Source organism: Mobula hypostoma, chromosome 29 (assembly GCF_963921235.1).
Source record: "Mobula hypostoma chromosome 29, sMobHyp1.1, whole genome shotgun sequence".
NCBI classification, from domain to species: Eukaryota; Metazoa; Chordata; class Chondrichthyes; order Myliobatiformes; family Myliobatidae; genus Mobula; species Mobula hypostoma.
The window spans coordinates 18,439,574-18,456,900 of record NC_086125.1 but is presented as its reverse complement, the minus strand read 5'-3'; the positions used below and the strand labels follow the sequence as shown (position 1 = coordinate 18,456,900).

General features: G+C 43.0%; 1 protein-coding gene across 1 annotated transcript in view; it reads right to left on the bottom strand.

Annotated features, from left to right (window-relative positions):
• Positions 1-8,934: 8,934 nt before the first annotated feature.
• The window catches only part of LOC134339354 (zinc finger protein 229-like), a 32,055-nt gene continuing 23,662 nt past the window's right edge, over positions 8,935-17,327 (bottom strand). The window contains exon 2 of the transcript XR_010016381.1: positions 8,935-9,270. The gene's annotated coding sequence lies outside the window, so the exon portion shown is untranslated. The remainder of the gene's footprint in view (positions 9,271-17,327) is intronic.

Here is a 17,327-nt window from a genome sequence, read left to right as displayed (position 1 = left end):
TTCTTTGGGATGTATCTACCCTGAACCTTCCGTATTGCTCCCAGAAACTCCAGCTATTTCTGTTCTGCCATTCCCTTCCAATCGACTTTGACCGAATACTCTTCATGCCTCTGTAATTCCCTTTACTCCACTGTGATACTGATGCACCTGACTTCATCTTCTCCCTTTCAAACTGCAGGGTGAATTCTATTATATTATGGTCACTGCCTCCTTTACTTTGAGCTCACTTATCAAATCTGATTCATTACACAACACCTAATCCAAAATAACCCACCCCCTAGTGGTAAACCACAAGCTGCTCTTAAAAGCCATCTCATAGGCACTCCACAAGTTATCCTTCTTGGGATCTAGCACCTTAGTGTGCAGATAAATTGGGAAAATTAGTTTGATGCTAGATTCTCATACCATTGATCTTTTTTCAAGCTTTTTCTATCTCCTGTTGTAATTTGTACCCCACATCCTGGCTACTGTTTGGAAACCTGTATATAGCTCCCATCAGGGTCCTTTTATCCTTGCATCTTAACTCTACCCACAAAGGTTCTACGTCTTCCGATCCTATGCCCAGCTAAGGATTTGATTTTGTTTTTTTTCTAACAGAGCCACTCTATCCCCTCTGCCTACCTGCCTGTCCTTTCAATACAATGCATCCTTGGATGTTAGGCTCCCAGCTATAATCTTCCCTCAGCAGCGACTCAGTGATGCCTACAGTGTCATAACTGCCAATCTCTAACTGCACTGCAAGATTATTTACCATTTGTAATTTATTTCGTAAACTGTGTGCATTAATACATATCACCTTCAGTCCTGTATTCATCACCCATTTCAATTTTGCCCTGTGTTACAGCAAATCATTCCAATGACTGTTATTTTATCCAATCATCTGCCTGTCCTTCCTCACAATGTAACCACACACTTCATCTACTTGTATATCAACTGTCCCATCCTCAGCCCTAGCACACCACTTCCCACGCCCCACCCTCCCCAAATTAGTTTAAACCCTCTCTAACAGCTCTAGTAAACTTGCCCGTAAGGGTATTGGTCCCTGTCAGGTTCAGGTGTAACCCATTCTTTTTGTACAGGTCATAACTTCCCCAGAAGAGATCCCAATGATCCAGAAATCGGAAACCATGCCCCTGCACCAATTCCTCAGCCACACATTCATCTGCCAACCATCCTATTCTTCTCCCTCACTGGTGTGTGTCACAGGCAGCAATCCCGTGATTGGATTGAGAGGCCAACTCCTGTTTTTTGGGCTCCTCTAAATGAAGATGACTTCAGCTGAGGGTTGGAACAGATTGATGGGTGAGACAGACTATCCCAAGGAAAGGTTCGGGCTGTGTTTGGAGGTAATTAGTTGAGAGACACTCTCCCCACACCTCAGATTTCCTGATTGGATTCGCTAAGGAAGACAAATGCAATGCTAGTATTCATTCCAGAAGGACTAGAATATAAAAGCAAGGATGGAATGGGGTGAGACTTTATAAGGCATTAGTCTGATCCACTTGGAGTAACATGAGCTCTTTTGGGCCCCTTGTCTAAGAAAAGATGTGCTGGCATTCAAGAGGGTTCAGAGGAAGTTCACAAGAATAATTGAGGAAATGAAAGGAATAATGTATGAGGAGCTTTTGATGGATCTGGTAGTGTACTTGCTGATGTTTAGAAGAATGGGGGGGGGGGATCTCATTGGAAACCTATAGAATGTTGAAAGGCCTAGATAGAGAAGGTGCGGAGGGGATGTTTTCCATAGTGGGGGAGTCTAGGGCCAGAGCACAAGAGCTCAGAATAGAGGGCACCCATTTAGAAAAGAGATGAGGAGGAATATCTTTAACCAGAGGGTGGTGACACTGGGAATTCATTGCCACAGACAGCTGTGGAATCCAAGTCATTGGGTTTATTTAAAGTTGATGTTGATAAGTTCTTGATTGGTCAGAAGAATGGGGTTGAGAGGTGGATAATAAATTAGTCTTGTTGGAATGCTGGACCAGACATGATGGACCGAATGAGTTACAAAATGCTGGAGGAACTTAGCAGGCCAGGCAGCACCTATGCAAAAAAGCACAAAACCCTTCAGCAGGACTGGAGAAAAAGTGCTGAGGAATAGATTTCAAAGGTGGGGGAATGGGAGAGAGAAACACCAGGCGACAGGTGAAACTTGGAGGGGGATGGATGAAGCGAAGAGCTAGGAAGTTGATTGGTGAAAGAGGCAGAAGGCCATGGAAGAAAGAAAAAAAGGTGGAGGGAGGAGCACCAGAGGGAGGTGTTAGGCAGGTAAGGAGATAACGTGATAGAAGTAAAAGGGGGTGGGAAATGGTGAAGGAGGGGAGGGAGGCATTACTGGAAGTTTGAGAAATCGATGTTCATGCCTTCAGGTTGGAAGCTACCCAAACAGAATATAAGGTGTTGTTCCTCCAACCTAAGTGTGGCCTTATCATGACAGTGGAGGAGGACATGGATGAACATATCGGAACGAGAATGGGAAGTGGAATTAAAATGGGTGGCCACTGGGAGATCCCGCTTGTTCCGGCTGATGGAGCGTAGATGCTCGGCAAAGTGGTCTCCTAATCTAAGTCGGGTCTCACCAACATACAGGAGGCCACACCAGGAGCACCGAACACAGTAGATGACCCCAATAGACTCACAGGTGAAGTGTTGCCTCACCCGGAAGGACTGTTTGGGACCCTGAATGGTAGTAAGGGAGGAGGTGTAGAGCAGGTGTAGCACTTGTTCCGCTTGCAAGGATAAGTGCCAGGAGGGAGGTCAGTGGGGAGGGACGAATGGACAAGGGAGCACGTAGGGGGCCATCCCAGTGGATGTCTTTTCTTTCTAGAATGAAGGAGATGTCCTCCTTTTTCAAAGAAAGGGGCTTCCCCTACTCCACCATCAATACTGCCCTCAACTGCATCTCTTCCATTTCACACACATCTGCTCTTACTCCACCCTCCCGCCACGCTACCAGGGATAGGGCTCCTCTTGTCCTTACCTACCACTCCACCAACCTCTGCATCCAGCACATAATACTCCAAAATATCCGCTACCTCCAACTTGATCCCACCACCAAAAACATATTTCCCTCACCCTCCACTTTCTGCTTTCTGCAGGCATGGCTCCCTACACGCTCCCTTGTCTATTCGTCCCTCCCCACTAACAACCCTCCTGACACTTAGCCTTGCAAGCAGAACAAGTGCTACACCTACCCCTACACCTCCTCCCTCACTACCATCCGGGCCCCTAAACAGACCTTCCAGGTGAGGCGACACTTCACCTGTGAGTCTGTTGGGGTCATTTACCGTGTTCGGTGCTCCCGGTGTATCCTCTTGCATATCGGTGAGACCTGATGTAAGTTAGGAGACCACTTCATCGAACATCTACCCTCCACCCGCCAGAACAAGTGGGATCTCCCAGTAGCCACCCATTTTAATTCCACTTCCCATTCCCATTCCAATATGTCCATCTATGGCCTCCTTCACTGTAGGGCTAAGGCCACACCTAGGTTAGAGGAACAACACCTTATATTCCGTTTGGGTAGCCTCCAACTTGATGGTATGAATATCGATTTCTCAAACTTCCAGTAATGTTCCCCCCTCCCCACTCCACCACCATTTCCCATCCCCTTGTCCCTCTCTCATGTTATCTCCTTGCCCGCCCATCACCTCCCTTTGGTGCTCCTCTCCCCCACCCCCCAGACATTTTTTTCTTTCTTCCATGGCCTTCTGTCTCTTTCACCAATCAACTTCCTAACTCTTTGCTTCATCCCTTGCCCTCCAAGTTTCACCTATCGCCTGGCATTTCTCTCTCCCCTGCCCCCACCTTTCAAATTTACTCTTCAGCTTTTTTTCTCCAGTGTTGCCGAAGGGTTTTGGCCTGAAACGTAGACTGAGCATTTTTCCATAGATGCTGCCTGGCCTGCTGAGTTCCTCCAGCATTTTGTGTGTGTTGCTCGGATTTCCAGCATCTGCAGATTTTCTCTTGTTTGTGGACTGAATGTGTTGAATGTCTCTATGACTCGATAGTAATAAATTTCAAATATGATGGTGGAATTGCTGGCATATGATATTAAGTGCAGGGAAACAAAAAGCGATATATTTTGGTAAGAAGAATGAAAAAAGAGCACAGTTGTGTTTAACGAGTACAGGAACCCATGGTGACCTGTTCAAGGTTTGTTGAAGTGACAGGACAAGTTAATAAACTGGTTAAAATGCCTGCAGGACCTTGATTTTATAAAAAGAGACAAGGATTTTATCAAAACAATTCTTTAGGATGGTGGATTAACTAAAGAGGGTAGGGTTGTTTTCATGAACAACAGAGATTCTGCAGATGCTGGAGATTACAGAGAATGGTGTGAAATAAAAACTAGCGAGTAGCAGTTCTGTGGGTGAAACCGCCTTGCTAATGTGAGAGGTCAGTGGGGAATAGCCACAATGGTTCGAGCTGTCAGGAAGACAACAGTAATAGTAACCTCGCATTACAACAGAAGAGCATCTCTGAATGCACAACCTGTTAGAACTTGAAGTTCTGGACATCAGTACAAAACAACCAACATACATTCACTGGCCACTTTATTAGGTACAGAAGGTACCTAATAAAATGGCCACTAAGTGTATGCTTATATTTTGCAAAGAATTGAAAACGACAAAATATTTTCTGGAAATAGTTGATAGCCTCATCAATCATTTTATGTTAACGCTGTACACCAGTTAATCTGTTAGTCCTGTTAGATTCTGATCTTCAAATCCATGGTTCTTTTAAAAGTCAGGATTGAGGCATAATATTTGTTGTTTCACAATCATTTTACTAGGAGTTGAGAGAACAAACGGGAACAGAACAGAGAGAGGGTGTCTTACTACTTGAGGAGAGAAGATCTAATGATAGTGCCTAGCATAAAACAGCTACTTTTATACCCAAATATAAGGAAAATTCCATTCAAATCCACAGATATCATTTAGATAGTACTTAGTCAATACTGCAGTAAAAATTAACCAATGAGAAAACACGTATTCGTTTAATGGAGTACAAAGAAGTTCAAGAATTATATTTTGTATAGCCACTAGAGGCATATTAATCTGTTATGCATATAAAGGCTACTTAAAATACAAGTAGAGAATTACTTGTTAAACTTCAAAGAAAATGACAATTAAACATGAGAATTTCTGCAGATGCTAGCTATCCAAAGCAACACATACAAATTGCTGGAGGAACTCAGCAGGCCAGGCAGCATCTATAGAAATGAATGAACAGTTGATATTTCAGGACTGGGAAGACAGGGGGAAGGCGTCAGTATATAAAGGTGGTGGGGGGGGGAGAGGGGAAGGAGGATAGCAGGAAGCTGATGGGTGAAGCTGGGTGGTAAGGAAAATAAAGGGCTGGAGAGGAAGAAATCTGATAGGCGAGGAGGGCTGAACACAGGAGACAGATTCAGAGCAAGTTGAGGGGGAGGGGGCAGGTGAGAAGAGGTAAGTGGCCAGAGTTGGGAATGAACTAAGAGGGGAGGGGGAGGGGGAGGGAATTTTTTTTACGACAAGAAAAAATTGATACACATAACATCAGGTTGGAGGCTATCCATATGGAATATTAAAGATTGGTCCTCCTCCCTGAAGGTAGCTTCATCGTGGCCCAAGAGGAGGCCATGGACTGATATGTCAGAAGGGGAATGGGAATCAGAATTAAAATGTTTAGCCATTGGGACAATGAAATCGACTAATTGTAGAATTAAACAGTCGGAGCCGACAACTCTACCCTTTGATTCCAAATCACACATTTAGTATCATTACATTTGACAAATGAGAGGCAGAAAAATATGTTGTATATGTTATGTATTAAATAATCAAAAAACTAATTAGGTTATTAAATATCAAAGGGTATACAGTGCCTATAAAAGGTATTCACCCCTCTTTGGAAGATTCCATGTTTTATTGTTTTACAATATTGAATTACAATGGATTCAATTTGGCTTTTTTTTACACTGATCAACTCTTTCGTGTCAAAGTGAAAACAAATCTCTACAAAGTGATCTAAATTAATTACAAATATAGAACTCCAAATAATATATAAGTTTTCACCCTCTTCAAGTCAGTATTTGGTGGATGCACCTTCGACAGCAGTTAAGGCCTTGAGTCTGTGCAGATAGGTCTCCATATCTGAGCACTGCAACTTTTCCCATTCTTCTTTTAAAATTGCTCATGTTCTGTCAGATCGCATGGGGATTGTGAGTGAACAGCCCTTTTCAAGTCCAGCCACAAATTCTCAATTGGATTGAGATCTGACTTGGCTACTCCAGGACATTAACTTTATTGTTTTTAAGGCATTCCTGTGTAGCTTTGGCTTTATGCTTGGGGTTATTGTCTTGCTGGAAAACAAATCTGCTCCCAAGTCACAGTTCTCTTGCAGACTGCATCAGATCTTCCTCCAGGATTTCCCTCTATTTTGCTGCATTCATTTTACCCTCTACCTCCACAAGCCTGCTACAATGTAGGATTCCCACAACAGGATATAGCCACCACCATGCTTCACAGTCAGGATGGTGTACTTTTAATAATGTGCGGTGTTTGGCTTGCACCAAACATAGCACTTAGTCTGATGGCCAAGAAGCTCAATTTTGGTTTCATCAGACCATAGAACCTTCTTCCAGCTGATTTCAGAGTTTCCCACATGTCTTCTTGCAAACTCCTGCCGAGATCTCATGTGAGTTTTTTCAACAGTGGCTTTCTCTTTGCCACTCACCCATCTTTTCCATAGATGCAGCCTGGCCTGCTGAGTTCTGCTCGCATTTTATGTGTGTTGACTGGTAAAGCACCTGGGCAGCAGTTGTTGTATGCGCCGTCTCTCCCATCTCAGCCACTGAAGCTTGTAACTCCTCCAGAGTTGATATATGTCTCACGGTGGCCTCTCATTAGTCCCCTTCTGGCACAGTCACTCAGTTTTTGAGGACAGCCTGCTCTGGGCAGATTTACAGCTGTGCCATATTGTTTCCATTTCTTGATAGGTGACTTAACTGTACTGCAAAGGATATTCAGTGACTTGGAAATGTTCTTGTTTCCATCTCCTGACTTGTGCTTTTCAATAACCTTTTCATGGCTTGGAGTTCTTTTGTCTTCATGGTGCAGTTTTTGCCAGGATACTGACTCACCAGCAGTTGAAACTTTCAGATACAGGTGTATTTTTACCACAATCAGTTGAAGCATTTTGACTGCACATAAGTCTCAAAAACAGATCCCATTTAACTAATTATGTGACTTCTAAAACCAAGATTTGCTTCATCAGTGATGATTTGGTGTGTCATATTAAAGGGAGTGAATAATACTTCTGCATCAATGTGTGTCCTGTTTTCTATTTGTAATTAATTTATATCACTTTGCAGAGATCTGTACTCACTTTGACATGAAAGTCTTTTTCTGTTGATCAATGTAAAAAAAAAGCCAAATTAAATCCACTGTGATTCAATGTTGTAAAATAATAAAACAAGAATACTGCATATTCTTCAAAATATTCAAAAATAATATTATGTCATAGTTAGGTGGATTAGTAGGTAGCAAGTTTGAACTGTTAGTGATTGCCTTTAAGCAAGTAAAATTATAATAAGGCATCTTAGTATAAATAATATGACTTGTAATATTGAGTTAGCCCAGCTTCTGGGACTGGAATTAATTCAGCTAAAGATATCCCATCTATCAGATTGATTTAGCTGCTTCTTTACAAATATGATCAGCCAAATTAGTTATGTCTTCAGACTCGCCAGGTTTGAAAGTACAAGACTTCTTTCCTATAAATGCATACCTTCACCCCATAACTGCTAAGAAAAAATCTAATGCCATGCAGTTTTGAAGAACCGTCTTATGCATGGTGACCGTTTCTGTGGTTACTTTTCCAAAGGCATCAACATTGTCATAGCTTACTCTTTCTATGGCTGCAGCACCATTTTAATCATTCTTATACTCCTTGCAACACCAAAACAAGGGAATAAAAATTGATGCAACATGATCTCCTTCTGAAATGTCTCACTTACTTCTAGACTCAGCTGGTAAAGGTAAGGTGTGTGTATTTCTCATGGCAGGAAAAACATACCCTAAATAACAAGATCCTAAAGAATTACATGGAAGAGAGGTGTAGGCTCCATTTCTGCACATAAAGAACATATTATTCTATGAACTTAGACAATTTCTTATTACATGACAGGTGCTTTGTTGAAATGCAATATTTGTGATTGTCAATAATACAAGTTTCTATCATGAGTCATCTCAACTGGCATATTAAGAGTAGGAAAAATTGGTAAAAAATATAACAACAAAAATAATATTAGAATAAACTTCATAATGTCCCATTTGTTGCTGACCTGCTTGAAGTCTTCTGGCTGGTTGGTCATTTTCTCGCTGTAGCCCAGCAGCACAGGTACTGTAACCAAGAGGTTACTAGCACTTATCAAATACCACTGTAGCTCACTTGCAGTAGCTGGGTTCTATCCACTTACCTTCTCCTTCTACATTCACCACCAAATTGGTAATTAACAACACTTGATAAGGACCTTCCCATCAAACTCCCAGCGGTACTCCCACAGGAACATTTTGGTAATGAACAGAAAATTGCATCCACCTATATGCAAAAGGAATCTATCAAATCTGAAGGTGCAGAAGCTCTTCAACACTACAGTTGTTTTCTCAGAGGCTGTTGCAATGCCATGGTAGAAGAGCAGTACATGTGATGCCCGCCAATACGTATGTCGATTGTCAAAAAGAAATTGCTCTATATGCCTCGGGATAAATGAAGAATTGTGGTCTGTGAACTCCGAAAAAGACACAAGTGTAACTCTAGCTTCACCGACAGTGTTTATTATATTGAAAGGCAAGTAAAGATTGCTATAGATTATGAAGACACGCAGTCCTCTTTTATTGTCATTTAGTAATGCATGCATTAAGAAATGATACAATATTTCCTCCAGTGTGACATCACAAAACACAGGACAGACCAAGACTGAAAAAACTAACAAAACCACATAATTATAACATATAGTTACAACAGTGCAACAATACCATAACTTGATGAAGAACAGTCCATGGCACAGTAAAAAGTTCAAAGTCTCTTGAAAGTCCCACATCTCACGCAGACGGGAGAAGGAGGAAAACTCTCCCTGCCATGCCCGACCACAGTCCGACTCTGAGTCGTCCGAAAATGTCGAGCTCCGATCAGCCCCCAACACCGAGTACCGAGCACCATCTCTATCCGAACGATTCGACCTCAATCTCGGTCGCCAGCAGCAGGCAAAGCCAAGGATTTTGGGGCCTGGTGTTTGGGAATATACAGTAAGCACAGCTGTGAAAAAAGCTAAATCAGGACTTCATACTAAAACTAAAGGAAGAAGCTTTGCCACTACTGTGGCCACTGTGAGAAGTAAAACTAAAACTGAACCTGGAAATGGTCTCTTCAGCAAAGCTGAACGGACACTGGATTTGTGCCCTCAGCTGGAGAAAAGGGTTCATAGTGAGAAGCACACACAAGATGCTGGAGGAACTCAGCAGGCCAGGCGGCATCTATGGATATAAGTACAGTCGACGTTTTGGGCCGAAACCCTTCAGCAGGACTGGTGGGAAAAAAGCTGAGGAGCAGATTTGAAAGGTGGGGAGAGGGGTGAGAGAAACACCAGGCGATAGGTGAAACTTAGAGAGGGAGGGATGAAGCAAAGAGTTAGGAAGTTGATTGGTGAAAGAGACGGAAGAAAGAAAAAAGGGGAGGCACCAGAGGGAGGTGATGGTCAGCAAGGAGATAAGATGAGAGTGGAAAAAGGAGATGGGAAATGGTGGGGGAGAGGGAACATTACTGTGAGTTTGAGAAATCGATGTTCATGCCTTCAGGTCAGACGCTACCCAGACGGAATATAAGCTGTTGTTCCTCCAACCTAAGTGTGGCCTTATCCCAACAGTGCAGGAGGCCATGGATGGACATCTCGGAATGGGAATGGGAAGTGGAGTTAAAATGGGTGGCCTCTGGGATATCCTGCTTATTCTGGTGGATGGAGTGTAGATGCTTGGCGAATCGGTCTACCAATCTATGTAGGGTTTCATCGATATACAGGAGGCTGCACTGGGAGCACCGATCACAATATAGGACTCCAACAGACTCGCAGGTGAAGTGTCGCCTCACCTGGAAGTACCGTTTGGGGCCCTGGATGGTAGCGAGGGAGGACGTGTCGGGGCAGGTGTAGCGCTTGTTCCGCTTGCAAGGATAAGTGCCAGGAGGGAGATCAGTGGGGAGGGACGAATGGACCAGAGAGTCACATACGGAGCGATCCCTGCAGAAAGCAGCAAGTCAGGGAGAGGGGAAGGCGTGTTTGGTGGTGGGATCCAGTTGGAGGTGGTGGAAGTTTCAGAGAATTATGTGCTGGACGCAGAGGCTGGTGGGGTGGGTAGGTGAGGACAAGAGGAACCCAATCCCTGGTAGAGTGGCAGGAGGATGGGGTAAGAGCAGATGTGCGTCAAATGGAAGAATTGCGGTTGCAGGCAACATTGATGGTGGTTACCTCTTTGCCCACCAATCGCCTCCCTCTGGTGCTCCTCACCCCAACCCCCATTAGGAAGGGTCTCGGCCTGAAACGTCGACTGCGCCTCTTCCTATAGATGCTGCTTGGCCTGCTGCGTTCACCAGCAACTTTGATGTATGTTGCCCCATTAGGAAGGTTGCCCTCCTAAAGGAAAATGGTGTCTGCTTTGACTGTTAGTGGACAGGACACGTCAGCAAGGGGAAGGGTTGCAGAAAGCACCTTTCATGCAAGGTGTACAGTAGCAAGCATCCCAGCACACTTCACCTTCACTCTAACAAAAAGGGTGCGGAATCAAAACAAGCTGTGAAAGAATCAGACACAGCAGTGAGCAGTCCCTAGTATCGAACTTCCCGTAGTTCCAGTACAAGTGAAGTCTAAGGAGGGTAACAGGACAGTGGTTACTTGTGTTCTCCTAGATCAAGGAAGTACAGCAAAGTTCTGCTCATGGGTCTGAAGAACAAGATCAACCTCACAGGAGAAAGGACGAGCATTCTCTTATGCACCATGGGTCAAGAGAAGATCGTGTGTAGCTACATTGTTTCAGGATTGCAAGTGGCTGGCTTAGTCGGTGAAACTATTGCGAACTACCTAAAATCTATAGGCAGGAAAGTAGGCCTGTCCTGACATGGAACATTCCGTGACAAAGGGATTTGCAGGGATGGTCGCACCTGAAGCTTGTTTATTTGCCAGAGGGATGAAGGTGCCTAAAGCATTGGAGCCATTGCGAATGATTCGCAGTGTCAATCATGGACCTCCGGCAACCAGGGCAGTGTTGGGCTGGACCACTGGAAGGAGACAATGGTGATCTGAGAGACTGTGCACAGCCAGGGCTGGCAGCTGATGGGATCTCAGTCTAAACTTGCACGAGGTTTGGCAGCAGCAGTGCAAGGCAGACTTCCCTCGATGCAGTCACCCTGAACAACTTGGGTTGTCAAGGGGAAGATCACAAGTTCATAGAGCTGGTTATGGTTAGGTTATTTAACTTCAAAACTTTGAACTAATTCAAAGGAAGACACAGGAGTTCGCAAACGTGGGTCTAAGTGAGGTACACACATATCATGTGGTAGCATGATGATGTATACAATTCACATATTTTTACATATAACTGGTAGTTAATTATTTAAACAAACAAGAATGCTGAATCAAACAATATATATACAAGATTACTCAAATATTAAATATACAACACTTCTCCCTTCTTAGCTATAAAGTTGAACTCAAAAGAGAATGCATCTCAATTTTACACACAGAATATTACATAACGGTTGGCATCCATCTGTCTTGAAGGACAATGGGTGATGATGATCATCACAAGCCTGGGCAGAAGGTACACACACACACACACACACACACACACACACACACACACACACTTAATTGTGGTAGCTTTTCCGCTGCTCAAGGATTTGTTTCCTGGGATGTTATGCATCTTTCGAATGTTTATCAAGCTTGTGCCTTGAAGTTTGGATTCCTCCACCATTGGGAGAATCTGTCGATCATTTGCCCCACTCTAAAGTGTCCTAGGGAGTGTACCTGCTGTGCCAGATCAGGAAGCAGCTTATAGCTGGAGATACCATACATTTCTTCATATCTCCATACTCCTTCTCTGTTTAACCTCGCACCATTCTGCATCCAGAACCACTTTTCCTGTCTGGAGCACTGGATCTGCATTTCTATGATATCTTGTATGTTCGTCTGTGATACAGAGTTCATTTGTTTCCATAATTCCAGTTGCTGGGTTCCCTGTATATATTCTTGGTACTTCTGTAACTTCTCCCTGCACTGCCCTTTTAGCAATTTCACTCCCAAACTCACTTCCACAGCTTTCCATTGTATTCATTGTGAAGTGGCTTTTACATTTTGATACAACTTCTGACAGCAGTTGGATAACATCCATGAGTTCAAAGAATTCAAAGTATACTTATTATGAAAGTATGTATGCCATATGCAAACCTGAGATTTGTCTCCCCACAGAAATCCACGAAACAAAGAAAGCCAAGGAACCTGTTCAAAGAAAAACATCAACTCACCCTTCCACCCCTTCCATAAACACACAAGAAACAAACCACGCAAATGACAACAAAAGGAACAAGCGAAAACACAGAATATCAAACACGAAAATGAATGAGTTCATATTCAGTTCAGCTCAGTGTTCATTAGCTGCTGGCCACCTTGATTCAAAGCCCTGAAAAAGACATCGGAATGGGAACTACAGTCCAATCCCCAAACGGCATTGGTTAAGCCATTGTCCGATAGCATTGAGGAAGAGAGAGATCATCCTCCAACCATCTTCCAAAAGCATCGAGGAAGAGTGAGATCATTTGAATGCAGGGTCCTTCCTTTGGGAGTAGCGAGTGAAAGGAGGTGAGAGACCGTCACATACAGTCACCTTGTCCGGAAGCAATGAGCGAGAGGCTGGTAGACAGCACTGAACACTCACATGCCTTGATGTTTTCAATCTTCCTCAATGCTTTAATCAGTGAGAAATATAGCTATTAGTTGACCTTGCTTCTGCCAGCTTACAGCCTTCAGTCAAAGCTTTTAGTCCTGCCTGTGTTGTGGGGGTACCAGCAGCCATGCTTCCTGATACCAGCACTTCAGTTCCAGAAACAACCACTCAAATTCTTCTCTCAATCATGGAGGAGCCATCAGTGTACAGAATCAGATCTTTGGCAAAGTGATAACCAACAGGACACTGTCAGCCTCCAGGTTCTTGCATTAAGACTGCTGTCATGTGTTTCTCATTGACATGCAGGGTAAATGGTTTACCTGCATTAGGGATTCTTAACGCAGTTGTTGTATACAATGTTCCTGTAAAGTTTGAAACACTTTGTTGTTCTCCCTTAAAAGTCATCTAAGCAGTTACTGCCCTCCAGCAGATTAGACGATAGACAATAGACAATAGGTGCAGGAGTAGGTCATTCAGCCCTTCGAGCCAGCACCGCCATTCACTGTGATCATGGCTGATCATCCACTATCAGTATCCAATTCCTGCCTTATCCCCATAACCTTTGATTCCGCTATCTTTAAGAGCTCTATCCACCTCTTTCTTAAAAGCATCCAGAGACTTGGCCTCCACAGCCTTCTGGGGCAGAGCATTCCATACATCCACCACTCTCTGGGTGAAAAAGTTTTTCCTCAACTCGGTTCTAAATAGCCTACCCCTTATTCTTAAACTGTGGCCTCTGGTTCTGGACTCACCCATCAACGGGAACATGCTTCCTGCCTCCAGCGTGTCCAATCCCTTAATAATGTTTCAGATTGTTAAATGCTTGAGCAACAATTGATGACTCTGCCACTGGCTTGTCAATACATTGATTAGCAACAGTGTCATCTTCAGTCCTGCGTATCTTCGCTCCCTTGGTCTTTAATGGAGCAAGCTCTAACGTAACTGTCAAACTTATTGTTTCATCGCTGCCATTCTCACTTTAGTCACTAGGAGGCCTTGTAGAGTCCATGTCATGTCCATCCTGTAATACTCGGGCTTTCGATGGTGTCGCTAACTCGGAGGACTGCCTGGCGTAGGCTGTAATTCTCCAGAGTTCAGATGGTGGCGCTCTCTTTGGAGACTAATTTGAGCTGATATTAGCCGAGTGAAGCTTCATAAGTAGGTGTTTCCCGGGGCGGAGCATCAGCAGTTGCGTCCTTACCAACGTCACTGGGGGGGGGACGGTCCTGCCCTCTTTAAGTCGAGGTGGTGCTGTATCATTTTGTTTTAGTTCTCTGTGAAACGACTATGCGTACCATTTGAATTACCGTGTAGTTCATCCGCTCATTCAGTTAATGAATAGTCTCCATCATTCTGTTGTTGTAGTATACCATGTTTACCGTTTCTCTCGATTAATAGAAGACTTTATTTATCCCGTTAACTCTTAACTCTTCACACATTCAGTCAAACCGACCGCGCGACCTTATCTCTAAATCGGTAGCAGCCATTTTCATGCATTCTTGTTCTTAATAAGTTTAACATTGATGGTATTTTTCGTTCTCTTTATCAAACTGAGATTCAGGTTAGAGATCAGTAAGCGTCACGATTTTGGCCATTGTTTCAATCGTATGTACTTCTATCACATTTACCGAGATCTAAACATATTAATAAGATTGTAACTAAATACCACAACGAAATACATTGCTTTGATCCAACAAATATATCGCGAAACAAATAGATTGCAACCAAATAGTTCGTACTATTCTCAACAGGTACCATAATTAGAAGTCCGTGCAACCAAAATAGATCATAACCGAATCGAATAGGAGCAAATCGATTGCAACCGATATTTCCAGAGCTGTTTCTATTATTAAATAGCAACACGGCAGTCCTCAATTCTGATTTTTATCCGATATTCGAAGCCTGAACTTTTCTCTCATACAGACACAGAGAAAGTTCTGACCTCTTTTGTTGCACGCTAAAAATTCCCTCCTTTGTCTTCGAGTGTAACCAGTTTTAAACTCTAGAACATCCTTTCACCGACGATGCCAGTGATGAATTCTGGTGATTAAATCCAAGGTTCTTCTAGAAGTCCGAAATGTGAGATAAAATTTGTTGCTTCACGATCGTTTTATTGAAAGCTGATAGAACAAAGCGAACAGGGACGAAAAAGTGACAGGAGAATTTACTACTTGAAGAGATTGAGTAGCACAAAACAGCTACTTTTATACCATAAAGGTAAGAACTATTCCATAAATAAGAGACAATCAATCGGAAAATAGCTATTCAATACTGCAATAAAAAGTTAATCAAGAAGAATACTAGCCGCTTAATGCAGTCAAGCTTCCAGATTGATTTGTAAACTACTACCAAACTATCATGTATATAAGGCCAGAATTAAAGTCCAACACTCCATGTTGTAATTGTGTCGTGCTGCTACGCCACTGTAGTGCCAATTAGAAAGATCAATGAGGAAGAGGGGAAAAAGCGCAAATAAAACCAGTTGTAAATGTAAAACGTTATAAATGTCTGTAGGTACTGTGTTCAAATTGAAAATAAATGGAAGTGCAGATGAGATAAATAGGCATTCTGCATCTGTCTTACTGCAGATGCAACCATGACTGACAAGGAAAGTCAAAGCCAGCATAAAAGCAAAAGAGAGGACATATAATAAAGCAAAAAATAGTGGCAGGTCAGAGGTTTGAGAAACCTTTAAAAACCAACAGCAGGCAACTAAAACAGGGGGAAAGGATGAAATATGAGGGTAGGGTAATAAATAATATCAAAAAGAATCTCAAAAGTGTTTTCTCAGATATATAAAGAGTAAAAGAATGTGAAGATGAGATATTGGACTGCTGGAAAATGATGTTGGAAAGGTATTAATGGGGGACAAATAAATAACAGATGAACTGGATAAGTATTTTGCATCAGTCTTCACTGTAGAGGACACAAGCTGGAAATTTGAGAGTGCCAGGGGACAGAAATGAATGCAGTTCCTATTACTGGGGAGAAAGTACATAGGACACTGAAAGTTCTGGAGATAGATAAGTCAGCTGGACCAAATGGACTGCAGCTCGGTGTTCTGAAAGAAGTAACTGAAGAAATTGTACAGGCATTAGTAATGATCTTTCAAGAATCACTAGATTCTGGAATTGTTCCAGGTGACTGGAAAATTGCAAACGTCCTTCCACTCTTCAAGAAGCGGGGGGGGGGGGGGAGGCCGAAGAAGGCAAATTATAGGCTAGTTAGCCTGACCTCAGTGGTTAGGAACATGTTGGAGTTGATTGTCAAGGATGTGGTTTCAGGTTTATTGAAGGCACATGATAAAATAGGCCAAGGTCAGCATGGTTTCCGTGAGGGGAAATCTTGCCTGACGAATCTGTTGGAGTTCTTTGAAGAAACAGCATGCAGGATAGACAAAGGAGAATCAGTGGATGTTGTGATTTAGATTTTCAGAAGGCCTTTGATAAAGTGCCGCACAAGAGGCTGCTTAATAAGAGCCCGTGGTAGTGCAGGAGAGATACTAGCATGGATAGAGCTTTGCCTGATTGGCGGGAAGCAAAGAGTGGGAATAATGAGAACATTTTCATTTTGGCTGCCAGTCACTAGTGGTGTTCTGCAGGGTTGGTACTGGGCTTTTCTTTTTATGTTGTATGTCGATGTTTTGGATGATGGAATTGATGGCTTTACGGCCAAGTTTGTGGATGATATAGATAGGTGGAGGGACAGATGGTTTCAAGGAAGCAGGGTGTCGGCAGAAGGACTTAGACTGATTGCAGGAATGGGCAAAGGAGTGGCACTTGGAAGTTCAAGTGTCAGGAAGTGTATGGTCATGCACTTTGGTAGAAGGAATGAAAGTATAGGCTATTTTCTAAATGGGGAGAAAATTAAAACATCGGAGGATTTGGGATTCCTCGTGCCGGATTTCCTAAAGGTTAATTTGCAGGTTGAGTCAGTGGTGAGGAAGGCAAAAAGCATACATTTTGAGAGGACTAGAATATAAAAGCAAGGCTGTAATGTTGAGACTTTATAAAGAATTTGTGGGGCCTCACTTGGAGTATTGTGAGCAGTTTTGAGCCCCTTATTCAAGAAAGGATAAGCTGACATTGGATAGTATTCAGAGGGGGTTCACGAGAATGAGAGCTGGAATGAAATCCTATCTTCTGAGGAGAGATTGATGGCTCTAGGCCTTTACTCACTAGAATTTAGAAGAATGAGGGGGTATCTAATTGAAACCTATCAAATGTTAAAGGGTCCAGATAGAGTAGATGTGGAGAAGATGTTTCCTTTGCTGGGGGAGTCTAGGATCAAAGAGCAGAATCTCAGAATAGAGGGATGTCCATTTAGAGCAAGATGAGGAGGAATTTCTTTAGC